At 41.9% G+C, this 25234-nt stretch overlaps 1 long non-coding RNA gene across 2 annotated transcripts in view; it reads left to right on the top strand.

Annotated features, from left to right (window-relative positions):
- The first annotated feature begins 16203 nt into the window (after positions 1–16203).
- The window catches only part of LOC130293948 (uncharacterized), a 45388-nt gene continuing 36357 nt past the window's right edge, over positions 16204–25234 (top strand). Inside the window, exon 1 of one of the 2 annotated variants that reach the window (XR_008848330.1) lies at positions 16204–16322. This is a non-coding gene — a long non-coding RNA (uncharacterized LOC130293948). The remainder of the gene's footprint in view (positions 16323–25234) is intronic. The other variant, XR_008848331.1, reaches the window with a different exon arrangement.

The following is a 25234-nucleotide window of genomic DNA, read 5'->3' as shown; positions in this document are numbered from 1 at the left end:
TGTACCCCTAGTTACCTTCCTGGAGGGGTGTAGTTTCCAAAATATTTCAGAATCCATTTCAGAAAATCTCACTCTCCAAAATCCCACTAACGCTCCTTCCCTTCCGAGCCCTCTAGTGCACACACAGATCACTTGACATACACATATGAGGTATTTCCTTACTCGAGAGAAATTCGGTTACACAAGATTTCTCTCCTTTTACCCCTTTTAAAAATTCAAAAACTGGGTCTACTGGAACATGCCAGTGTAAAAAATGAAGATTTTGAATTTTCTCCTTCAATTTGCTGCTATTCCTGTGAAACACTTAAAGCGTTAACAAACTTTTTTTTAATGTCATTTTGAATATTTTGAGGAGTGTCGTTTTTATAATGGGGTCATTTGTGGGGTATTTCTAAGAAAAAGGCCCTTCAAATCCACTTCAAAACTTAACTGGTCCTTGAAAAATTTCGATTTTGAAAATTTTGTGAAAAATTGGAAAATTGCTGCTGAACTTGGAAGCCCTCTGGTGTCTTCCAAAAGTAAAAACATGTCAACTTTATGATGCAAACATAAAGTAGACATAATGTACTGTATATGTGAATCAATATATAATTTATTTGGAGTATCCACCAAGAACATTTTTCACGAAGGCATTATGCAAGTATCCACAAAATGTTACCACTAACATAAAGTAGAATATGTCATGAAAAAACTATCTTGGAATCAGAATGAAAGTAAAAGCATTTCAGAGTTATTAATGCTTAACCCCTTAAGGACGCAGGGTTTTTCAGTTTTTGCACTTTAGTTTTTTCCTCCTTACCTTTTAAAAATCATAACCCTTTCAATTTTTGACCTAAAAATCCATATTATGGCTTATGTTTCGCGTCATCAATTCTACTTTGCAGGGACATTAGTCATTTTACCCAAAAATTCACGTCGAAATGGAAAAAAAAATCATTATGCAACAAAATCGAAGAAAAAACGCCATTTTGTATCTTTTGGGGGCTTCCGTTTCTACGCAGTGCATATTTCAGTAAAAAACACCTTATTATTATTCTGTAGGTCCATACGGTTAAAATGATACCCTACTTATATACCGTATATCCCGGCGTATAAGACGACTTTTTAACCCCGAATTTTCTTCTGAAAAGTCGGGGGTCGTCTTATACGCCGGGTATTGGGGTCCGGCATAGGAATACTTATGATTATCTTCCTGGCTAATGTGTGCAGCTGCAGGCGGGGGCCGGCCAGAGCATGTACAAACTAATAACTGTACAGTATACTTAAAAATCAGGGTGCCTCCAGCTGTTGTGAAACTACAACTCCCAGCATGCCCGAACCGGCAAAGGCTGTCCGGGCATGCTGGTAGTTGTAGTTTCACAACAGCTGGAGGCACCCTGGTTTTTAGTATACATGAATTCATTTTTACATGCTCTGACCGGCCCCCACCTGCAGCCGCACACAGTAGCCGGGAAGATAATCATAAGTATTCCTATGCCGGACATCCCTGTGTCCCGAAAAATCTTTTCGGAACATAAGGATGTCTGCGGGTCACTTACCATTCCCCGACCACCACGCGTCCTCCTCCGGTCCTCCTGCGGTCTTCCTCCGGTCCTTCTGCGCTTCTCCACCTCTCTATGGTTGTACGCACTTGACGTCAGCGACGTCCCGTGCGTGCAACCATAGAGTCGCAGGAGGACGAGAGCTATTGTGGGGGAACATGCTGCCTACCTAATGTGGGGGAACTATACTGCCTACTTAATATGGGGGGAACTACAATTTACTGTACATGGCGGTAGGAATGGTAGTCTTATACGGCAAGTATATCCCAAACTTCATATTTTAACTGTAAAAGTTGGGGGTTGTTTTATACGCCCAGTCGTCTTATACACCGGCATATACGGTAGGTTTCGTTTTGTTGTACTTCTGGAAAAAATCATAACTACATGCAGGAAAATGTATACGTTTAAATATGTCCTCTTCTGACCCCTATAACTTTTAATTTTTTCCACGTACGGGTCGGTATGAGGACTCATTTTTTGCACCGTGATCTGAAATTTTTATCGGTACCATTTTTGTTTTGAACTGACTTTTTGATCACTTTTTATTCATTTTTAATGGTATAAAAAGTGACCAAAAATATGCTTTTTTTGAATTTTTTTTACGTGTACGCCATTGACCGTGTGGTTTAATTAACTATATATTTTTATAGTTCGGACATTTACGCACTCGGCGATACCACATATGTTTATTTTTATTTACACTGTTTTATTTTTTTATGGGAAAAGGGGGGTGATTCAAACTTTTATTAGGGAAGGGGTTAATTGACCTTTATTAACACTTTTTTTAAAACTTTTTTTTGCAGTGTTATAGGTCCCATAGGGACCTATAACACTGCATACACTGATCTCTCATGCTGATCACTGGCGTGTATTGACACGCCTGAGATCAGTGACTGGATCTCAGGCACGGAGCAGTCATTCGTCGATCGGACACCGAGGAGGCAGGTAAGGGCCTTCCCGGTTTCCTGTAAGCTCTTCGGGACGCCACGATTTCACCGCGGCGGTCCCGAACAGCCCGACTGAGCATCCGGGTCACTTTCACCTTCACTTCAGACGTGGCGGTCAGCTTTTGAAGGGTTAATACAAGGCATCACCGTGATCGGTGATGTCCTGTATTAGCCGCGGGTCCCGGCCGTTGATAGCTGCCGGGACCGACCCGATATGCTGCAGGGACACCGAGTGACCCTGCGGCATATCGCGGGAGCCGTCGGAGGACATAAATATACGTCCTTCGTCGTTAAGGGGTTAAAGTGACAGTAGTCAGATGTGCAAAAAATGGCTGGGTCCTTAAGCTGAAAATGGGCTTGGTCCTTAAGGGGTTAAATGAACCCACACTAAATGAAACACACAGGGTTAAATTGTGGGTGAACTGGATTAAAACAATGCATTACCTAACTGGCTTGGTGCTGCTGTTCTGGAGATACACACTGTTATAGCATCCATTGCTAATATGTAAATAGATTGCTTTGTGCAATGGAGGTGGGACCCCGCATACCAAACATCCTTGCCTTCATCCCCTCTGCTCCAATATTCCTACCCACTTCTTAAATATTTATGGAACCACCCTCTGCCTTGTGAGAGTAAGGTGGGTGGGCATATGGGTGCAGAAGGGATAAAGGCAGGGATGCGTTTTATGCCAGCTCCCGTTTTCATTGTACAAACCGGGCCAATTACATATAAGCAATGGATATGCTATCTTTTTTATATACTTTAAGGACCCAAGTTCACATAAGCACAAATAAATTCTAGAGGCGGCTTCATATGATGCACTAAAACAGGAAAACTGGATTAAACCTGGATAAACCTCTTAAGGACGCAGGGTGTACCTGCACGCCCTGTGCCGGTCCCAGTATAAAAAGCGGGCTCACCCCGGCGTGACCCTGCATCATACCGGGTCAGTCCCAGTGGCTAATGATAGCCGGGACCCTGGGCTAATAGCGCGCGGCACCGATTGTTGTGCCGTACGAGGCAAAATTGATTGCCTCGTCTAAAATGAAAGTAAAAGCTTCTCGGCAGCTCAGTCGGGCTGATCGGGACCATCGCGATAAAATCGCAATGTCCCGATCAGCTAGCACGAGATCGGAGGTCGCCTCACCTGTTTCCGTTGCGTCCGATCGGCGATTGATTGCTCCAAGTCTGAGATTCAGGCTTGAGCAATCGCTATGGCTTTGCAGGAATCAGGGTAAAAGATCAGTGTGTGCAATGTTAAAAGTTTGAATCGCCCCCCTTTTTCCATAAAAAAAAACAGTGTAAATAAAAATAAACATATGTGGTATCGCCACGTACGGAAATGTCCGAATTATAAACATATATTGTTAATAAAACTTCACGGTCAATGGCGTACGCGCAAAAAAATTCCAAAGTCCAAAATAGCGCATTTTTGGTCTCTTTTTTATATTATGAAATAATGAATAAAAAGCAATCAAAAAGTCCGATCAATACAAAAATGGAACCGATAAAAACTTCAGATCACGGCGCAAAAAAATTAGTCCTCATACCGGCCCGCACGCAGAAAAATAAAAAAAATGATAGGGGTCAGAAGATGAGAATTTTTAACGTATACATTTTCCTGCATGTATTTATGATTTTTTTCAGAAGTTCGAAAAAAATCAAACCTAGATTTGTAGGGTATCATTTTAACCCGTTAAGGACTCAGCGTTTTTCCGTTTTTGCATTTTCATTTTTTCCTCATCACCTTCTAAAAATCATAACACTTTCAATTTTGCACATAAAATTACATATGATGGCTTATTTTTTGCACCACCAATTCTACTTTGCAGTGAAATTAGTCATTTTATCAAAAAATCCACGGTGAAACGGAAAAAAAATTCATTGTGTGACAAAATTGAAGAAAAAATTTAATTTTGTAACTTTTGGGGTCTTCCTTTTCTACGCAGTGCATTGTTTGGTAAAAATTACACCTTATCTTTATTCTGTAATTCCATACAATTAAAATTATACCCTACTTATATAAGTTTAATTTTGTCATACTTCTGGAAAAAAATCATAACTACATGAAGGAAAATGTATACGTATAAAATTGTCATCTTCTGACCCCTATAACTTTTTTATTTTTCCGCGTACAGGGTGGTATGAGGGCGAATTTTTTCGCCGTGTTCTGAAGTTTTTATTGGTACCATTTTTGCATTGATTGAACTTTTTGATCACTTTTTATTCATTTTTTTTTCTTTATATATTAAAAATGACCAAAATGCACTATTTTGGACTTTTTTTTGCGCATATGCCATTGACTGTGCGGCTTAATCAATGATATATTTTTATAGTTTGGACATTTACGATACCACATATGTTTATTTTTATTCACTGTTTTTTTTTATGGGAAAAGGGGGTGATTCAAACTTTTATTAGGGAACGGGTTAAATGACCTTTATTAACTTTTTTTCCCTTTTTTTTTGCAGTGTTATAGCTCCCATAGGGGGCTATAACTCTGCGCACACTGATCTTTTACCCTGATCCCTGCAAAGCCATAGCTTTGCATGGATCAGCATTCTAGGTGCTCGATTGCTCAACCCTGTAGCTCAGGCTTGGAGCAATCAAACGCAGATCGGACGCGATGGAGAAAGGGGAGGGGACCTCCGCTCGTGTCCTAGCTCCTTGGGACATCCTGATTTTATCGCGATTGTCCTGATCAGCCCGACTGAGCTGCCGGTAAGCTTTTACATTAGTTTTGGATGCGGCGATCAACTTTGATCGCCACGTCTGAAGGGTTAATAGTGTTGTGCTGCGCGCTATTAGCCCAGGGTCCTGGCTATCATTAGCAGCCGGGACCGACCCAGTGTTATGCGGGGTCACCTTGTGACCCCGTTTTTAAACACCGGGACTGGGCGCAGGGTGCACAGGTACACCCTGCATCCTTAAGAGGTTAACCGTGTGGACCTACAGAATAAAGATAAAGTGGAATTTTTACTGAAGAATGCACTGTGTAGAAACGGAAGCCCCCGAAAGTCACAAAATTGCATTTTTTTCTTCACTTTTATCGCACAATGAAATTTATTTTCTGTTTCGCTGTGGATTTTTTGGTAAAATGACTAATGTCACTGCAAAGTAGAATTGGTGGCGCAAAAAATAAGTCATCATATGGAATTTTATGTGCAAAATTCAAAGCGTTATGATTTTTAGAAGGTGATGAGGAAAAAATGTAAATGCAAAAACGGAAAAACGCTGAGTCCTTAACGGGTTAAAACTCTGCCATGCCTCCCTCCACCCCACTTTCCTACAAAATCTAGAGAGGAGAGTCCTCACCAATCCCTTTTTTATTTTTACTCATTTTGTCCATACTGGGGTTCATAGTACAATTCATATCTCCCATAACCCATAGACGATATAGACAAATGCCAGAATTACTGCCGTCACACCATTTACCATAAAGAAAAACAAATCTCCTGTATCTATCTGCCTTTTCCAGGGAGATTATAAACGGAGTCTTTTGGTGAACATACACAGATACACCTAGAGTTTAATTAGAGTACCTTGAATGATATTCCTGCAATGCTCATCTTTTTCTCAGTATTTTTTATCTGGTCCATTGTGGGTCTCAACCAGGGCAACAATATCTGGCAAAATGTCTTTGAATCACATCAAATATAGCAATTTTTTTTACCCTATCGGCCATACCACAAATATTCCATACTAAAATTTTAAGACTCACTACTCAGAGAGAAAAGAAGAGGAAAAAATTCTCTCTCTCCTTTCCCTCCTAGCCCCTCCCCCCTTAACCCCTTAACGACAGTAGGCATAAATGTTCGTCATGGCGCCTTGGTACTTAACGTACCATGACATACATTTACGCGCCATCATGATCGCAAGCACCGGAGCGGTGCTCGTGTCATGCGTGGCAGGTCCTGGCTGATATCAGCAGCCAGGGATCCGCCGGTAATGGCAGACATCCGCAATTGTGCGGATGTCCGCCATTAACCCCTCAGATGCCATGATCAATACAGATCACGCCATCTGCGGCAGTGCGGTACTTTGAATGGATGATCGGATCGCCCGCATCCGATCATAAAGCATGGCAGCCAGAGGTCTGCTCAGCTGTTTCCGGCTGTCTCTCGGGGTCTACTGCTGTGGTCTGAAATCGAGCTGACCAGAGCAGAAGGTCACCGATAACACTGATCAGTGCTATGCTTATGCATAGCACTGAACAGTATTGGCAATCAAATGATTGCAATAAATAGTCCCCTATGGGCACTAATAAAGTGTAAAAAAAAAAAAAAAAAAAAAATGTAAAATAAAAAAGTTAAAAAAATTGAAAAATCCCTTCCCCCAATAAAAAAAAGTAAAATGTCAGTTTTTCCCCATTTTACCCGGGGAAATCACCCCTGCAATCTAGGAGCGAGGTGGCAAGCCTGTCACCTCCTCCTATACCCTGCGATTCTTCGGTTAGTTAACAGACCAATCGCAGGGGGGGGGGGGGGGCGGTTACTTCCTCCCGCCCTGCCCGGCCCCTGGAAGTCCGGAGAGGACTGGAGGAAGACCGGAGGACGCAGCGGAGGACGGGGGAGTGCTGGGGACCGGCCCCGGTACTTACCTCGTCCCTGAAGACCCGGATCCCGGCGATGAAGATGGCGGCGGCGGCGACAGGTGAGTGGATCTTCAGCCGCGGTCGGGCCCTTTACAGCAATGCACGTCGCTGTAAAGCGACATGCATTGCTGTAATGGGACCCTGTATACTACAACTCCCAGCATGCCCAGACAGCCCTTGGCGTCTGAGCATGCTGGGAGTTGCAGTTTTGCAACATCTGGAGGTCCACAGTTTTGAGACCACTGTGCCCTTCCAGATGTTGCAAAACTACACATCCTCAGCATGCCCTTTCTGTCCAGGCATGCTGGGAGTTGTAGTTCTGTAACATCTGGCCCTTCAGATGTTGCAGAACTACAACTCCCAGCATGCTTGGACAGTTTTGGCATACTGGGAGTTGTAGTTTTGCAACAACTGGAAGGGCACAGATTGGGAACCATTGTATTAGTGGTCTGCAAACTGTAGTCCTCCAGATGTTGCAAAACTACAACTCCAAGCATGCTGGGAGTTGTAGTTCGGCAACATCTGGCTCTAAAGATGCTGCCGAACTATTACTTCCAGCATGCCTGAGAATGTTTGGGAGTAGTGGTTTTGCAACAACTGGAGGCACACTGGTTGGGAAACATTGTATGTTTCCTAACTCAGTGTTTCCCAACCCGTGTGCCTCCAGCTGTTGCAAAACTACAACTACCAGCATGCACTGATAAACTGTGCATGCTGGGAGTTGTAGTTTTGCAACAGCTGGAGGTTACCCCCCCCCCCCTGTGAATTTACAGGGTACATTCACATGGACAGGGGCTTACAGTGAGTATCACGCTGCAGGTTTGCGATGCAGCAAATTTTGTGCGGCAGCTCAAACTCGCAGCGGGAAACTCGCAGTAATCCCCCGCCTGTGTGACTGTACCCTAAAAACACTACACTAACACAAAATAAATTAAAAAGTAAAAAACACTACATATACACATACCCCTACACAGCCCCCCTCCCCATCCCAATAAAAATGAAAAACGTCTGGTTCGGCACTGTTTCCAAAATGGAGCCTCCAGCTGTTGCAAAACAACAACTCCCAGTATTGCCGGACAGCCGTTGACTGTCCAAGCATGCTGGGAGTTTTGCAACAGCTGGAGGCACCCTGTTTGGGAATCACTGGCGTAGAATACCCCTATGTCCACCACTATGCAAATCCCTAATTCAGGCCTCAAATGCACATGGCGCTCTCACTTCGGAGCCCTGTCGTATTTCGAGGCAACAGTTTAGGGCCACATATGGGGTATCGCCGTACTCAGGAGAAATTGCCTTACAAATTTTTTGGTGCTTTTTCTCCTTTCACCCCTTATGAAAAGGTGAAGTTGGGGTCTACACCAGCATGTTAGTGTAAAAAAATAAATTTTTTACACTAACATGCTGGTGTTGCCCTATACTTTTCATTTTGACAAGAGGTAAAAGGGAAAAAAGCCCCCCAAAATTTGTAATGCAATTTCTCCTGACCACGGAGATACCCCATATGTGGGCGTAAAGTCCTCTGGGGGCGCACAACAAGGCCCAGAAGGGAGAGTGCACCATGTACATTTGAGGTGATTTGCACAGGGGTGGCTGATTGTTACAGCGGTTTTGACAAACGCAAAAAAAAAAAAAAAACACATGTGACCCCATTTCAGAAACTACACCCCTCACGGAATGTAATGAGGGGTGCAGTGAGAATTTACACCCCACTGGTGTCTGACAGAGCTTTGGAACAGTGGGCTGTGCAAATAAAAAATTTTGTACAGCCCACTGTTCCAAAGATCTGACAGACACCAGTGGGGGGTAAATGCTCACTGTACCCCTTGTTACGTTCCTCAAGGGGTCTATTTTCCAAAATAGTATGCCATGTGGGGGTTATTTTGCTAAATGCGACATGTCCCCGAGCAAAATTTGCTCTCAAAAAGCCAAATATGACTCCTTCTCTTCTGAGCATTGTAGTTCGCCCGTAGTGCACAACTTATGGGGTACCTCCATACTCAGAAGAGATGGGGTTACAAATTTTGGGGGGTATTTTCTGCTCTTAACCCTTGCAAAAATGTGAAATTTGGGGGGAAACACACATTTTAGTAAAATTTTTATTTTATTTTTTTACATATGCAAAAGTCGTGAAACACCTGTGGGGTATTAAGGCTCACTTTATTCCTTGTTACGTTCCTCAAGGGGTCTAGTTTCCAAAATGGTATGCCATGTGTTTTTTTTTTTTTTTTTTTGCTGTTTTGGCACCATAGGGGCTTCCTAAATGCCCCTCAAAAAAAGCATTTCAGAAAAACGTACTCTTCAAAATCCCCTTGTCGCTCCTTCGCTTCTGAGCCCTCTACTGCGCCTGCCGTACACTTTACATAGACATATGAGGTATGTGCTTACTCGAGAGAAATTGGGCTACAAATATAAATATACATTTTCTCCTTTTACCCCTTGTAAAAATTTTAAAATTTGGTCTACAAGAACATGCGAGTGTAAAAAATGAAGATTGTGAATTTTCTCCTTCACTTTGCTGCTATTCCTGTGAAACACCTAAAGGGTTAAAACGCTGACTGAATGTCATTTTGAATACTTTGGGGGGTGCAGTTTTTATAATGGGGTCATTTGTGGGGTATTGCTAAGATGAAGACCCTTCAAATCCACTTCAAACCTGAACTGGTCCCTGAAAAATTGTGATTTTGGAAATTTTGTGAAAATTGGAAAATTGCTGCTGAACTTTGAAGCCCTCTGGTGTCTTCCAAAAGTAAAAACACGTCAATTTTATGATGCAAACATAAAGTAGACATATTGTATATGTGAATAAAAAAAATATTTATTTGGAATATCCATTTTCCTTACAAGCAGAGAGCTTCAAAGTTAGAAAAATGCAAAATTTTCAAATTTTTCATCAAATTTTGGGATTTTTCACCAAGAAAGGATGCAAGTTACCACAAAATTTTACCACTATGTTAAAGTAGAATATGTCACGAAAAAACTTTTTCGGAATCAGAATGATAACTAAAAGCATTCCAGAGTTATTAATGTTTAAAGTGACAGTGGTCAGATGTGCAAAAAATGGCCGGGTCCTAAGGTGTAAAATGGCTGGGTCCTTAAGGGGTTAAATTAAACCCCCGTTGGATAAATCTACGGTAGTTGGGGACAAAGAATGGTTTATTAAACAACTAGAAACCTTCTGGAAAATAAATATAAATTCAACCAACTATTTAAATGTGTGGAATACAAGGAAGGCAGTAGTACGGGGTCTTTATGAACGACAAATCTCAAGGAAAAAAAAAAGAGTTTGAAGCCACAGAAAGTAAATTACGTAGTAAAGTTTTGGGGATAGAATTAAAGGAAGGACAAGGTAGTGAAGAATGTCATAAGAAGTTAAGAGAGGCTCAAGATAAATATGCATCTTACCTATTAGAAAAAGCTCATCATAAAATGTAATTTCTGGGGCAGAGAAATTATTTTGAAAAAGGGAAACCTAATAAATTACTAGCCCAAACTCTTAAAAACCGGAGAGAAAACAATGAAATCATTATGTTAAGGAACAGTAGAGGAGAGATATTAAGGGACAGTGAAAAGATAGAATTGGAGTTAGTTTCATTTTACTCAGATTTGTATAGGTCGGAAGGGAGATCAAAAGATGAAAAGGTATGTACATTTCTGGATAATGTCAAATTACCAAAATTGTCAGAAATAAGTACTGCCGAACTGGAATGTTTGGCTTTATTGTCAATTGGTGGCAATACCACCTGGATCAGATGGCCTGCCTTTCCAAATTTATAGAAATTATGCACATTTTTTATTACCAAAACTGTCGGTAGTTATAAATTAATCCTGGATAGGGGGAGCCCTGCCTAAATCAATGTGGGAAGCAAATATTACCCTTATTAGATAACAGGATAAGGACCTGTTGGATGTAGGATCATATCCTTATTGAATACAGATATTAAATTAATCGCCAAAGTTTTAGCAAGAAGTTTAACCCCTTAAGGACTCAGCGTTTTTCCATTTTTCCATTTTCATTTTTTCCTCATCACCTTCAAAAAATCATAACGCTTTCAATTTTGCACATAAAATTCCATATGATGGCTTATTTTTTGCGCCACCAATTTAACTTTGCAGTGACGTTAGTATTTTACCCAAAAATCCACGGCGAAACTGAAAAAAATTCATTGTGCAACACCTTATCTTTATTCTGTAGGTCCATACGGTTAAAATGATACCCTACTTATATAGGTTTGATTTTGTCGTATTTCTGAAAAAAATCATAACTACATGCAGGAAAATTTATACATTTAAAATGTTCATCTTCTGACCCCTATAACTTTATTTTTACATCTACGGGCCCGTATGAGGGCTAATTTTTTGCACCTTGATCTGAAGTTTTTAGCAGTACCATTTTTGCATTGATCGAACTTTTTGATCGCTTTTTATTCATTTTTTTATGGTATAAAAAGTGACCAAAAATACGCTATTTTGGACTTTTGAATTTTTTTGCGCATACGTCATTGACTGTGCGGTTTAATTAATGATATATTTTTAAAGTTCGGACATTTATGCATGCGGCAATACCACATATGTTTATTTTTATTTTCACAGTTTTTTTTATGGGAAAAGGGGGGAGATTCAAACTTTTATTAGGGACTCAGCCCATTTTGGCCTTAAAGGGTAGCTCCCACCATCCATTTTTTTTCTTTCTGTCCCTGCCTATTGCCCATCTCTCCCTAACCCCCTACCTCCCTTTACATTTTTTTTTACTATATTAAAATTACTTTTTGTCTGCCTGGTAGTGTGCTCACTACCAGGCAGACTTCCCCAGCAGGCACCACGTCACTGATGCCTGCTGGGGCCGGCACTTCCGCCTTTAGCTCACTATACAGGGTGCCTCCAGCTGTTTCACCACTACAACTCCCAGCTTGCCCTGACATCTACTGGGTGTCAGGGCATTCTGGGAGTTGTAGTGGTGAAACAGCTGGAGGCACCCTGTGGTGAAAACAATAACTTTGTTTAACCAGCGCAGCAGTGCTACTTCAGGAGCAGCAGCAGCGGCGGCGGTGGCGCTCTCCCGAACCCCGCTCCCCACCCCCATACCTCTAGCGCTGAGCGGCAGCGCTCCCCTGAACCCCGCTTCCCCCACCCCATTCCTCCAGTGGTGAAGACTTACCGGAGGATCAATGAGCTGCCTCCGGACAGGGTAACGGCCTCCGGACAGGGTAACGGGGGTGGGCGGGGCCGCGCGCGAGGCCAGTGGAGCTGGCCAATGCGTGCAGCCCCAGCTATCAGCGTGCTCGCTCTCGCCTGTTTGATTGACAGGCGGGAGCGAGCACCGCAGTGACTGGATTTCGACTCATTGCCAGGCTGAAATGAGTCGAAATCTAGTAGTGACGTCACTGCAGAATGCATTCGGCCACTAGGAGGGCGACCCTTAGTGGCCGAATTTAAAAGTGATTTTAAACTTGTTTAAAATCACTTTTTTTTAATTAAAGTATATTAGAGATATGTTGTAGTACTTAAGTACTACAACATATCAATTTTTAGATTTCATGACAGTGCTCATTTAAGGACTCAGACAATTTAATTTTTACGTTTTCGTTTTTTCCTCCTCGCCTTCTAAAAATCATAACTCTTTTATATTTTCATCGCCAGACTAGCATGAGGGCTTGTTTTTTGCATGACCAGTTGTCCTTTGTAATGACATCACTCATTATATCATAAAATGTATGGCGCAACCAAAAAACACTATTTTTGTGGGGAAATTAAAAAGAAAAATTAGCAATTTTGCTAATTTTGGAAGGTTTCGTTTTCACGCCGTACAATTTACGGTAAAAATGACATGTGTTCTTTATTCTGAGGGTCAATACAATTAAAATGATACCCATTATTACATACTTTTATATTATTGTTGTGCTTAAAAAAAATCACAAACTTTTTAACCAAATTAGTACGTTTATAATCCCTTTATTTTGATGACCTATAACGTTTTCATTTTTCCGTATAAGCGGCGGTATGAGGGCTCATTTTTTGCTCCATGATCTTTACTTTTTTTTGATACCACATTTGTATATAAAAAACTTTTAATACATTTTTTATAATTTTTTTAAATAAAATGTATTAAAAAAGTAGCAATTTTGGACTTTTTTTTTTTTACGTTCACGCCGTTCACCGTACGGGATTATTAACATTTTATTTTAATAGTTCGGACATTTACGCATGCGGCGATACCAAATATGTCTATAAAATTTATTTTTTTCGCTTTTTGGGGGTAAAATAGGAAAAAAACGACGTTTTACTTTTTTATTGGGGAAGGGGATTTTTCACTTTTCTTCTACTTTTACTTTTACATTTTTTTACATTTTTTTTTACACTTGAATAGTCCCCATAGCAATACCATGATTGCTAATACTGATCTGTTCTATGTATAGGACATAGAACAGATCAGTGTTATCGGTCATCTTCTGCTCTGGTCTGCTCGATCACAGACCAGAGCAGAAGATGCCGGGAGCCGGACAGAGGCAGGTGAGGGGACCTCCGTGCGGCGTTCTGAATGATCGGATCCCTGCAGCAGCGCTGCGGGCGATCCGATCATTCATTGAAATCGCGTACTGCCGCAGATGCCGGGATCTGTATTGATCCCGGCATCTGAGGGGTTAATGGCGGACGCCCGCGAGATCGCTGGTGTCGGCCATTGCCGGCGGGTCCCTGGATGTGATCAGCAGCCGGGATCAGCCGCTCATGACACGGGCAACGCTCCGATGCCCGCGGTTATGCACAGGACGTAAATGTACGTCCTGGTGCGTTAAGTACCACCGCACCAGGACGTACATTTACTGCCTGCGTTCTTAAGGGATTAAATGAGCTTTAGTAATTTTTTTTGTAGTATTATAGCTCCCATAGGGGGCTATAACACTGCACACACTGATCTTTTACCTTGATCCCTGCAAAACCATATATTTGCATGGATCAGCATAATAGGGGGTTGATTGCTCAAGCCTGTAGCTCAGGCTTGGAGCAATCAAACGCCGATCGGACGCGATGGAGCAAGGTAAGGGGGGCCTCTGCTCGCGTCCAAGTTGATCGGGACATAGCGATTTTATCGCGATAATCCTGATCAGCCCGACTGAGCTGCCGGGAAGCTTTTACTTTTGTTTTCGACGGGGCGATCAACTTTGATCGCCGCGTCTGAAGGGTTAATAGCTTGTGGCACAACGATCTGTGCCGCGCGCTATTAGTCCAGGGTCCTGGGCGCAGGGCGTACAGGTATACCCTGCGTCCTTAAGAGGTTAAATAAAGTAATTGAACAGATTGTGAGAGAAGAGCAAGGAGGATTTATTCCTGGACGTACAGAACATAGGAATATTTAGAGAGTTTATGAGGCTATGCAATTTTATGGATCTGGTCCCCGCTCTATCCTGTCATTGGATGCTACAAAGGCGTCCGACAGGGTAGAGTGGGGATTCCTTTGGAGAGTCTTGGAGTGCTTCAGGCTGGGTCCGAGGTTCATAAGTTATGTTAAATTACTATATAATCAACCGGAAGCGAATATTTTGATTAATGGTATTCCATCAAAAAAGTTTAAATTGAGCATGGGAACCAGGCAATTGTGCCCCCTATCACCTTTGCTATTTGCATTATATATTGAACTGCTGGCAGTATGGAGGGAAGGCGGATTTTGAAGGATTTGGAGTAGAGGGAGTGAGTAATAAGATCCTGCTGTATGCAGATGATATTCTCTTATTTGTAACTAATCCCCGGGAAAAGTCCCTTTAATTATTAAGATGTTTGATACCTTTAGTTCAATCTCCGGTCTAGATATAAACTGTGGTGAATCGGTGCTATTCCCATTGGATGAAGAAATAGAGAATTCAAAGGAGAAACTCAAGATCCTTAACTAACAAATCAGAAAATTTTACGTTCCTGGGGGTAAAAATATGATCTAAAATTGATAGCTTTCAGCAAGATAATCTTATACATTTTGTATCTAATTTGACTCGAAGAGTGGGAATTTGGAGTAGGATGCCCTTTTTGATGTCCAAGAGATCGGCAATTATTATGATGGTCATTCTGCCCCAAGTTTTGTTCTTATTTAAAGCTACGCCCATAGGGATAGGAGCTTCTTGGTTTAGGAAAGTTGAAGTCCAACTTGGCAGGTTATTGTGGGGACGCAAATGAGTACAATTAGAATATTAGAATTTTAAACCCCTCTAGGAAAGGGGAGGTATTAATCTCCCTAATCTAAAAATATATTATATGTCTAGCCAATTTTTTTAATTGATTAACTGGAAGGAATCTGCAGTCCTTAATAAATTGATAAGAGAAAGGAGCTTAACAAATATCTTTGAATTTCTCGAACTAGGAACTTTGATGGAATTTAGTCGGGGGTTGGGTATTCTTTGGGGAAAATTTTATAAGATATGGTGTTCATTAAGAAGTAATCTGATAGGAGTAAATAGTTTAAATTTCACTGTAGTTAACAGGAATTTGAAGGAATTTTTGACTTGCAAAAGTAAATGTTGGGAAAAACTGGGGGTCCGTAGGGTTAATCAAATGTTTGAAAATGGAAAGTTACACGAATGTAAACACTTTAAAGAAAAAATTGGGATGAAGGATAGTGAAATTTTTTTTTATGTACAAATTAAACATGCAGTTGCCTGTACAACAAATAAAAGTTGTTTTATTATAAATAACCATAGAATTTTTGAGGGTTTATTAAGTTGGAATTGGGGAACAAAAAACTTATCACGTTCGTATAAATTTTTGAACTCCTGGTTAGGAGAGGATGGTTGCAAAATATAAAAAATTGATGAAAGAAGTTGGCGGGTTGGTGGATGAAACTTGGCACAATATTGGTGTTAATCTGAATGGGGTATAACTGAATATGCAGCACAAAATCACCCAGTTTAGAATGTTACATAGGGCCTATTATACCCCCATCCAAATGAGGAAATTTGGTATATGTGAATTGTCAAATTGCCTGAGGTGTGGAAGTGGGGATGCAGATGTTAGACATTATGGGAGAGATTTATCAAAACCTGTGCAGAGGAAAAGTTGCCCAGTTGCCCATAGCAACCAATCAGCTTGCTTCTTTCATTTTGCATAAGCCTTGTTAAGAAAGTAAGAAGAAAGCTGATTGGTTGCTATGGGCAACTGGGCAACTTTGCCTCTGCACAGGTTTTGATAAATCTCCCCTTATATGTGGGATTGTCAAGAAATATCTGACTACTGGGAGCAAGTATTGAACATTCTTGAAGGTAAAATAGGAAAAAAAGATTCCTCGTACTATTGTGTTCGTTATTTTAGGGGACATAGAAAATATGGGGACGATTAAGGAGTTCTTATGAAGGACTGTTCTATGCAAGATTGGTAATAGTGCGTAATTGGATTAAACCTGATGGACCCTCTGTGGGAGAATGGCAAAGAGAAGTTCAGAGTGTTAAAGGGGTACTCCGGTGAAAACATTTTTTCTTTTAAATCAACTGGTGGCAGAAAGTTAAACATATTTGTAAATTACTTCTATTAAAAAATCTTAATCCTTACCCTTATTAGCTGCTGAATGCTACAGAGGAAATTCCTTTCTTTTTTGGAACACTGATGACATCACGAGCACAGTGCTCTCTGCTGACATCTCTGTCCATTTTAGCCACCATGCATAGCAGATGCGTAGCAGATGCGTAGCAGATGCGTAGCAGATGTATGCTAAGGGCAGCATGGTGGCTCAGTGGTTAGCCCTGCTGCCTTGAAGTGCTGGGGACTTGGGTTCAAATCCCACTAAGGACAACATTAAATAAAGCGTTATTATTATAATAATAACATCAACAGAGAGAACTGTGCTCGTGATGTCATCAGAGAGCATTCCAAAAAGAAAATAATTTCCTCTGTAGTATTCGCAAGCTAATAAGTACAGGAAGGATTAAGATTTTTTTAATAGAAGTAATTTACAAATATGTTTAACTTTCTGCCACCAGTTGATTTAAAAGAAAAAAGGTTTTCACCAGAGTACCCCTTTAAGAGAAAAGAGCAATTATGGGCGAAAGGGAAGAAAGGAAAAGATAGATGGAATAAAATACGGAAATACTGGCCTTCATAAATATTAACAATAGTACTCTTTCACTTTTTTCTTTTCTCTCTCTCTCTCTCTCTCTCTCTCTCTCTCTCTCTCTCTCTCTCTCTCTCTCTCTCTCTCTCTCATTCCTTGATGGGCAGGGGCTTGACCCTTTAGAATAGGGTGGAAAACATTGCAAGAGATTATTCCTCCTCGTGTAAATCCTTTGTAAAAAATAACAATGTTATGGAAGATAAGATGATCAGAAGTTAGGAAATATAGGTCGCTTTAATGGTATTGTTGTAATTGAATTCCTCCCTTTTCTGGTGGGATCGGGGGTTGGGTATAGTGTGGGTGAATCAGCTTTCATTTTCCCTTTAATTCCTGAAGTGGACACTTTTTTTTTTTTTTACATTCAGGCATCTTGACAATAAAAGGGGAAGATATTACTGTATATGATCCTAGTCAATATCCAATTTTTTGCTCCACTTCCAATTATCAATAACCCTCCAGCCAAAGTTTACAAATAGAGATGAGCAAATCGAACAAAGTCGAATTTCTTTCCAAATTTCATAAAAAATTAGATTCGGACTGAATCCGGACTTCGAGTCGATTAGAAATAAGGAATTTCTTCCTTAGTGACACCCCTACGATCGTCCTGTATAATGTATAGATGCGAGTGGCTTTCTCCTGTGCTCGCATCTCTGCAATAGATAGGATGATCGCAGCAGGTTTCAGGAGTGACACCTGCTGTGATCTGTCCTTAACTGCAGGTACTACTACTCCCAACATGGAGCATATGATGATTGAGAACAATCCATGACACTGGCAGGTCTCAGCATTGCAAAGGGGGCCGTGCATGCTAAAAATTCTGCAGGGTGCCAAAACTTTTGCAGACACCATGTTTTCTGTTATTTTGAAAGTGTAAATGATGGAAATAAAATCTGACTTTTGTTGACATATTATAAGAATGTCTAATCTGTAATTTGATGCCTTTTGGAGATTTTCCCATCTTTCCTTGGCTTCTTTATGCACATTAATAACATTTTTCACCTGGGGTGCCCAAACTTTTGATTTCCACTGTACGTATATATACCGTATTTATTGGGGTATACCACGCACCGGCCTATAACACGCACTCTCATTTTACCAAGGATATTTGGGTAGAAATTTTTTTTTACCCAAATATCCATGGTAAAATGAGGGTGCGTGTGTGCGCGTGTATACCCCGATAGACCCCCAGGAAAGGCAGGGGGAGAGAGGCCGTCGCTGCCCGCTTCTCTTCCCCTGCCTTTCCTGGGGTCTAGAGCCCTGCTGCCGGCCCTTCTCTCCCCCCTAGCTATCTCCCCCCTTGCTATGCACGGCGCGGCGCACTGACGTCATGCGCCGCGCCGTGCAGCGCATAGCAACGACGCAGGGGACGCACGCCGGAGGCCTGCAGCAGCGCGGACCCGACCCCGGCAACAGGTAATTATGCCACCGGGGATGGGGGGAGGCTACGGGGCAGTGGCGCCGGCAATGGGTGCCGCTGCCCCTTCTCTCCCCCTGGCTGTCGGCGCCGCTTCTCTCCCCCTGGCTATCGGCGCCGACAATGTGGCGCAGGCACTGATAGTCATGGGGACAGAACTGGCAGCGGCGCCGATAGCCAGGGGGGAGAGAAGGGCCGGCAGCAGGGCTCTCGACCCCCAGGAAAGGCAGGGGGAGAGAAGCCGGCAGCGATGGCCTCTCTCCCCTGCCTTTCCTGGGGGTGTATCGGCGTATAACACGCACATAGACTTTAGGCTAAAAGTTTTAGCCTAAAAAGTGCGTGTTATATGCCGATAAATACGGTATATATATATATATATATATATATATATATTATTTTCTTCGCTCATGTAAATGTAGATGTTAACTTTCACATTAGCTCATATATATACAGTAGATATATACAAATATATATATATATATACACATTTTCACTCACACAGCAGACAGATGAATGAAGAACAGGAAATAGGAGTAAAAGACTTTCATTTAATAATGAAACCACAGCCAATTACGGTCAAACCACTTGACCTACATTCCTTTGATGTTCTATTATAATTTGACCTTAATTGGCTGTGGTCTCATTGTTCAATTAACCTTAATTAACCTTAATTTAATAACCTTAATGCCATAACAGGGTTTATCTTCTTTCTAGTAATATCCTATCCTGATCAAGGGAATTTTCTCATCACCCTGCCAGTTTCTGTATCGGGGCCATTAACTTTATTAATTATTAATAAACTCCAGCCCACAAACACATCTCCATAAAATAGGGTATAAGCATATAGGGGCAGGAATAGCACTTTAACATAAAGCCGCCATCATGAACCCAATAGCAAACACCCTTGCTTGTTTGGCTTGTCTATTGCACTGCAGTTAGTTATTCTACTATCTCTCTCTTTCCTAGCTGCAAGTATTACAATGCAGCATTTTCAGAAACTTGTGCAATAAACCAAATCGGTTGTCTACTCTAGTCTACTGCCCATGGCTTTTTCAAAGACATATTATTAAAACATTTTCTTTTTATTTATTTATTTATTTTTTTTACATTTCTATTTTATTGAATTTTATGTAGATAACATATAATCAATAGTGTTGCTTGCGAAAATTCGCAATGCAAATTTTATTCGTGAATATCGCACTATATATTCGCAATTACGAATATTCGTTTTTTTTTTTCACAGTATGCATCACAGTGATCATCCCACTCTGCTTCCAGCTTGTGTGGAGTAAAGAAGGCGCTAACACTGCTGTGTGAGACTGGCGTGCGAATTTTCGCACATGCATATTTTTGCATATGCAAATTTCCACATATGCAAATTTTTGCATATGCATATTTTCGCATATGCAAATTTTTGCATATGCGAAAATAAAACGTGAATATTACGAATATGCGAATTTAGCGAATTTATGACGAATATTCGTCCATATATTCGCAAGATATTGTAAATTCGAATATGGCCTATGCCACTCAACACTAATAATCAACAAATAAACTGGTCATATTATAAAGGGCATTTGTCCAGTTACAGGCAATGAGAGGTAGCAAATATTCAGTTGAAGAGCATAAAATCAACCTGTAGCTACACAATCAATGAATACTGCTAGACTGGCAATATAGCTGTAGCTAGCATCCTCAATACCTAACTTTACTTTACCAATCTCCTGTCACCATATGAGCACTAGAGATGTCGCGAATTGTTCGCCCACGAACAGTTCCCGGCGAACTTAGCATGTTAGCGTTCGCATCGGCGGGCGAACATATGTGAAGTTTGATCCAACCCCTATACTTTAACATTGCGGTAAACTTTGACCCTGTGAGTCAGAGTCAGCAGACACATTACAGCCAATCAGCAGCAGTCCCTCCCTTCCAGACCCTCCTGCACGGATGCCATTTTACCTTCATTCGGCTTGCTGCAGGCTTAGAAAGTGGAGGGACAGAGAAGTTGCTCCTGCTGTAATAGGGAAAGCGATAGCTAGGTTGCTGCTAGGTGGTGTATTCAGGGTACACTCTACTCCTAAAGCACTAGTCTAACATCTGCTTTAAGGACAGCACCCAAAAAAGCCCTTTTTAGGGTTCAAATATCAGTCCGAGTGTCTTGCAACAGCTGGAGGCACCCTGGTTAGGAGGGAACCGCTGGTTAAAAGGGGGTACTCCAGTGTAAAACTTAAGTTCCTTCAAGCAACTAACTACAGTATTAAAAGGGCTATAAGTTCAGTCCGTGTGTCTTGCAACTGCTGGAGGCACCCTGGTTGGGGACCTCTGCTTAAAAGGGGAACTCCGCAGGCAACCTTTTTTGCTCATTGTCACCCTAGTGCACATCACATTTGGTGTGACACTTGTGCAAATAAAATTAAAAAAATAACTTTTTTGGCTGTGAAATAAAACCAGTCAGTTCACGTAACAGTTGTGAGTTTTTTTTTGCCTGCAGGGTAATTGTGTCACCCTAGTGCAAATCACATTTGGTGTGACACTTGTGCAAATGAGAAAAAAAACTTTTTTTTTTAAGTGTGAAGTAAAACCAGTCAGTTCACGTCACAGTTGTGAGTTTTTTTTTTTTTTGCCTGCATTATTTATGATTTAGAATGAAAACTAGAAAAAAATTTATGAAATGCACCCCTCGTTCATTTTTAATATAGCTGAATTTCTGGTCCCTGCCCGCTCCCGAAAATTGAAAGACATAAAAAAATAAATTTAAAAAAAAGTAACATTTTAAACAGGGATCAATTTATGTGGGCGGGCAAGGACCTTTGTAGAGTTTCACGTCATACCTCGCCATACCTCGCCAGCTTCAAGGGAATATACTGGCGGAAGATGAGTCTCCCCTTAAAACTGATAAGAGACTCATCTACCAAGAGCTCCCTGAGGGGTACATAGGCCTCCCAAAATTTGGCCCCAAAGTGATCTATGAACAGCCTCACTTTGTAAAGCCGGTCATAGACGGAATGCAGGCATTTCCATGTGGCCTTGAACCATTCCCGAGCAATAGCCATACCGTAGAGTGGGGTTTGGTAGAGGATATCACCGCTCCAGTACTGCCGCACACTTTTTTGGGCCCATATGCAGCACGAGGCCCCAAAATGTCCTAATTTCGGCTGCATCAATGACGAACCCTCCATTGGGCCTAGCCAAAAAAGAATCAGGGTGGTGGGAAATGAACTGTTGGGTGTACAAGTTCGTTTGCTCCACCATATGATTGACAAAGTCATCACTGAAATAAAAACTAAAATAGTCTATTTCAGTGTATCTCGCCGTGTCAATCCGGATTCTTGAGTTGCCAACAAACTTAGGAATCCGTGGCTGATAACCCTCTGGGGGTCTCCAGACAGGATCACTGGAAGTGGGCTCCCGTACACTTGTCTGGGTGGTCGGACTCTTAAGAGCAGCATGGACGCTCGTACAAGTGTCAGCCACTGGGTCACTATCATGGGGGGTGTGGCCTCGCCTGGCAGCGCAGCCGCCACACAGGCAGCTCATCATCAGTGCTAGATGATTAGGAGGATGAGGAAGGACACAGAAAAGTAGGATCTTCCTCCTCCTCACTGGCAGATTCGGAGTCGGAGGCAAGTAAAGTGTATGCCTCCTCCGCCGAAAATGTCCGGCAGACCATCAACGTTTTTCTACATTGGTGGGCGGTGATGGGGGGGGGGGGGGGGGCTTGTGTGTTTGGTGTAACTTATGTATAGCGGTGTGTGATTATAACTCACACCGTCATATGGGGGGGAAAAAACGCTGCGGCCAAAAAATAAAGGGGGGCCAAATGCGGCGGACCCTGGAGGACCTATAAGGGGGTCAGGAGGGGAATTTTTTTACTTTTTATTTTTTTTTACCTCCTACCTGTCCCGTTACTTTCAATCTCATGGTCCACTACACAGCTTCTCTTCAGCCCTGAGGGGCACAATGGCTCCTTCCCAGAGCTCTGCCCGCTGACTGAACGTGGTGGGCAAGCAGAGCAAAGAGAAGGGGACATTAACCCCTCCTCTGCCGACTGCTATTGGTCGGACGAACCAATAGCAGCGCTTCTGGGGAGGTGACAAGATCCACCCCCTAGCTACAGGAGTTGATTGGCTTTGTATAGTACACCGCTGATCACCTCCTAATTCTGGGTCATCGGGTCACACAGGACCAGAATCGCCACAAATTGCCGGTGTGATTCATCGGCGATCGTTATAATGGAGGGGTGTGAGGACCCCCCTGGCCATTGTCCCCCCCTGACCCCCCTGGCCATTGTCATTTCAGCAGGCATCCTGTTCCGGTCCCCGCCCCGGTGCGTGGCTAAGACCGAAATTCCCACGGGCGTACAGGTACGCCCTGTGTCCTTAAGTACCAGGACGTCAGGGTGTACCTGTACGCCCTATGTCCTTAAGGGGTTAAACACATTAATAAAACATATTACTAATAAAAACTTGCCGAGAATTTAGCAGGATCAAATTGATTATTTTTTTTTATTCGGCGAATCGGCCGAATCAAATTTTCAAAAATTCGCTCATCTCTATTTACAAACTCTCGTTCATATCTTTCATCTATCCGTTTCACATCTTACAGTTTACTGTGGATGGGACATCATTAATCCCCTGCTCAGGGCTTCTCTCAGGTGACCAGAAGAATAAGAGAATTCTGCCAGAGCGTGAAATAATAAATAAATAAGAGACAGTTGGCAGATCCAGTGAAAGGCTTGCACATTTTGGGCTCCAACTCAAAGATAAACAGAGCTTCAGATAAACAGAACTGCTGAGCTCTTGGCACAGAGAGGAAACCAAACAGAATTACAGCTCATCAGGACACAACAGAGAGATCAGAGGGACAGGATGGAGTAGTCAGCGCATAATCTTCCAGGGGGCAGCATCTGGGGGGGTCCTGGTGCCACTTGGCAAATAAAGTTCCAAAGACCCTGTTAACAAAATAAACAGAGGGCAGCAGGATAGGGGCCAGTGAAGAGTCCAGAAATACTGCGATATCACAGAGAAGTGCTATCAGGCTTCAGCAATTAAAGTGAATTACTTTACATTAGAGCTAAAGGGGAAATTGAAACTGGGAAAAAATCTGTCTATGAATAAAGAACGGTAATTGCAAAGAGGATCTTCTTTTTTTTTTTTTTTTTATAAATCCGAACAACAGCTAATGAGTGAGGTCACAGATTAGTGGACTGAGATGGCAGAATTAAAGTGTATGGTGGTGTCGAATGGATTTACTGCAGTGTTTTAGAGATCTGCATACATAGACACTCTGTAATATATTATCACCAGCTCTTTCAAATCAAGTATATAAAAACTACACACAGTAGCAGGGGAGCTAGACGATTACCATGTAAGCACGACAACCCACACATATACAGGATATTATAAAGAACAGCCTGCATTCTGCTCAGAAGATCATCGATTGAGTCACAGCAGATATTTGCTTTGAGCAGCTTCATGGGAATGGGTCACTTAGATGGACTGTTTTTATTTGGTCCCAAACTCACTGGGTCAGGTTAGAGGACCCCCGTGATCAAGCATCTTATTCCCTAGGGGATAAGATGTCTAAGCGTCGGAGTACCCCTTTAAATCTTTCTGTAAAATGCTTCTGTTATGTACTGAAATACAATGATAAACATTTTAAATGTTTTGAAACTTTAGGTATGAAAGCAGATTTACTATGGCACAACTCAAGTTGCTTTACTACATAAATAGGGTAGGGTAGGTTTTTTGGTTCTCTACGCTTGGTTGCCATGGTTTTCCATGAATAAAGAATACTGAATTGAAGCATATGAAGCTTGGTGAGTGCCCTAATGATTTCTATCTTTATGAAATGATTGCTATTGGACTGCAACTTGATATAAGTGAGCACCACTTTTTGATATATGGCTGGAAACAGGGGTCATGTCCTGGAAAAAAAAGTGAAGGAACTCATCCAAGATTTTCATTCAATTGCTGGTCCTGCCGGACTCATGCTAATGGCAATGGTGTTCCTGCTGGGAAAAAGTGCAGGAACTCAGTTCCCATGCATTCCTGCAGGACTTGAGCCCTGCCTGGAAGTCTCTAAAAAGATGCATTTCCAATAGTGGGCAAAATTTTATGTACCTACAGCAGTGCTGAGGTTTCTCTCTTTGAAATTGTTTTTAGAGGATGTTTAGATAATGTTTATGCAAAATTGTGGGTGAACCCACTGCATTGGATGAAAATAACCTCATCCCACATGAATAGTCTCAACGATTTAATATTGGCATTATACAGGATAGGGTGATAGTGCTTACCTTTTCTTCTCAGGACAATCATTCTTACAAATGTCCCAAGCAGACTGAAGGAGCTTTATATGAGAAAATATTGTCATCCCTGTCCTCTGCAGACCAATCCCTTTCTTTTCTTCAGAATGTCAGTCTCTCCGAGATGCTTTTTCTTGGAGAGAAGTGACTTCTTTGCTGCCTCCAAAGGCCAGCCTCCAAAGACTTCACCTGCATGCTGCCCTTCCTGAGCAAGCTCTGCACTGGTGTTGAACCCATCCTGTGTTTGATGGTCCTCCTGGCACTTGATGGACTTTCTTGGATGCCCTGAAGCCTTCTTCACAACAATTGGACCTGTCTCATTAAAGTTCCTGATGACCCGATAAATGGT

Source organism: Hyla sarda, chromosome 10, assembly GCF_029499605.1.
Source record: "Hyla sarda isolate aHylSar1 chromosome 10, aHylSar1.hap1, whole genome shotgun sequence".
In the NCBI taxonomy this organism is placed as follows: Eukaryota; Metazoa; Chordata; class Amphibia; order Anura; family Hylidae; genus Hyla; species Hyla sarda.
Note: the sequence above shows the minus strand (reverse complement) of the source record. Positions and strands in the feature narration are given on the sequence as shown.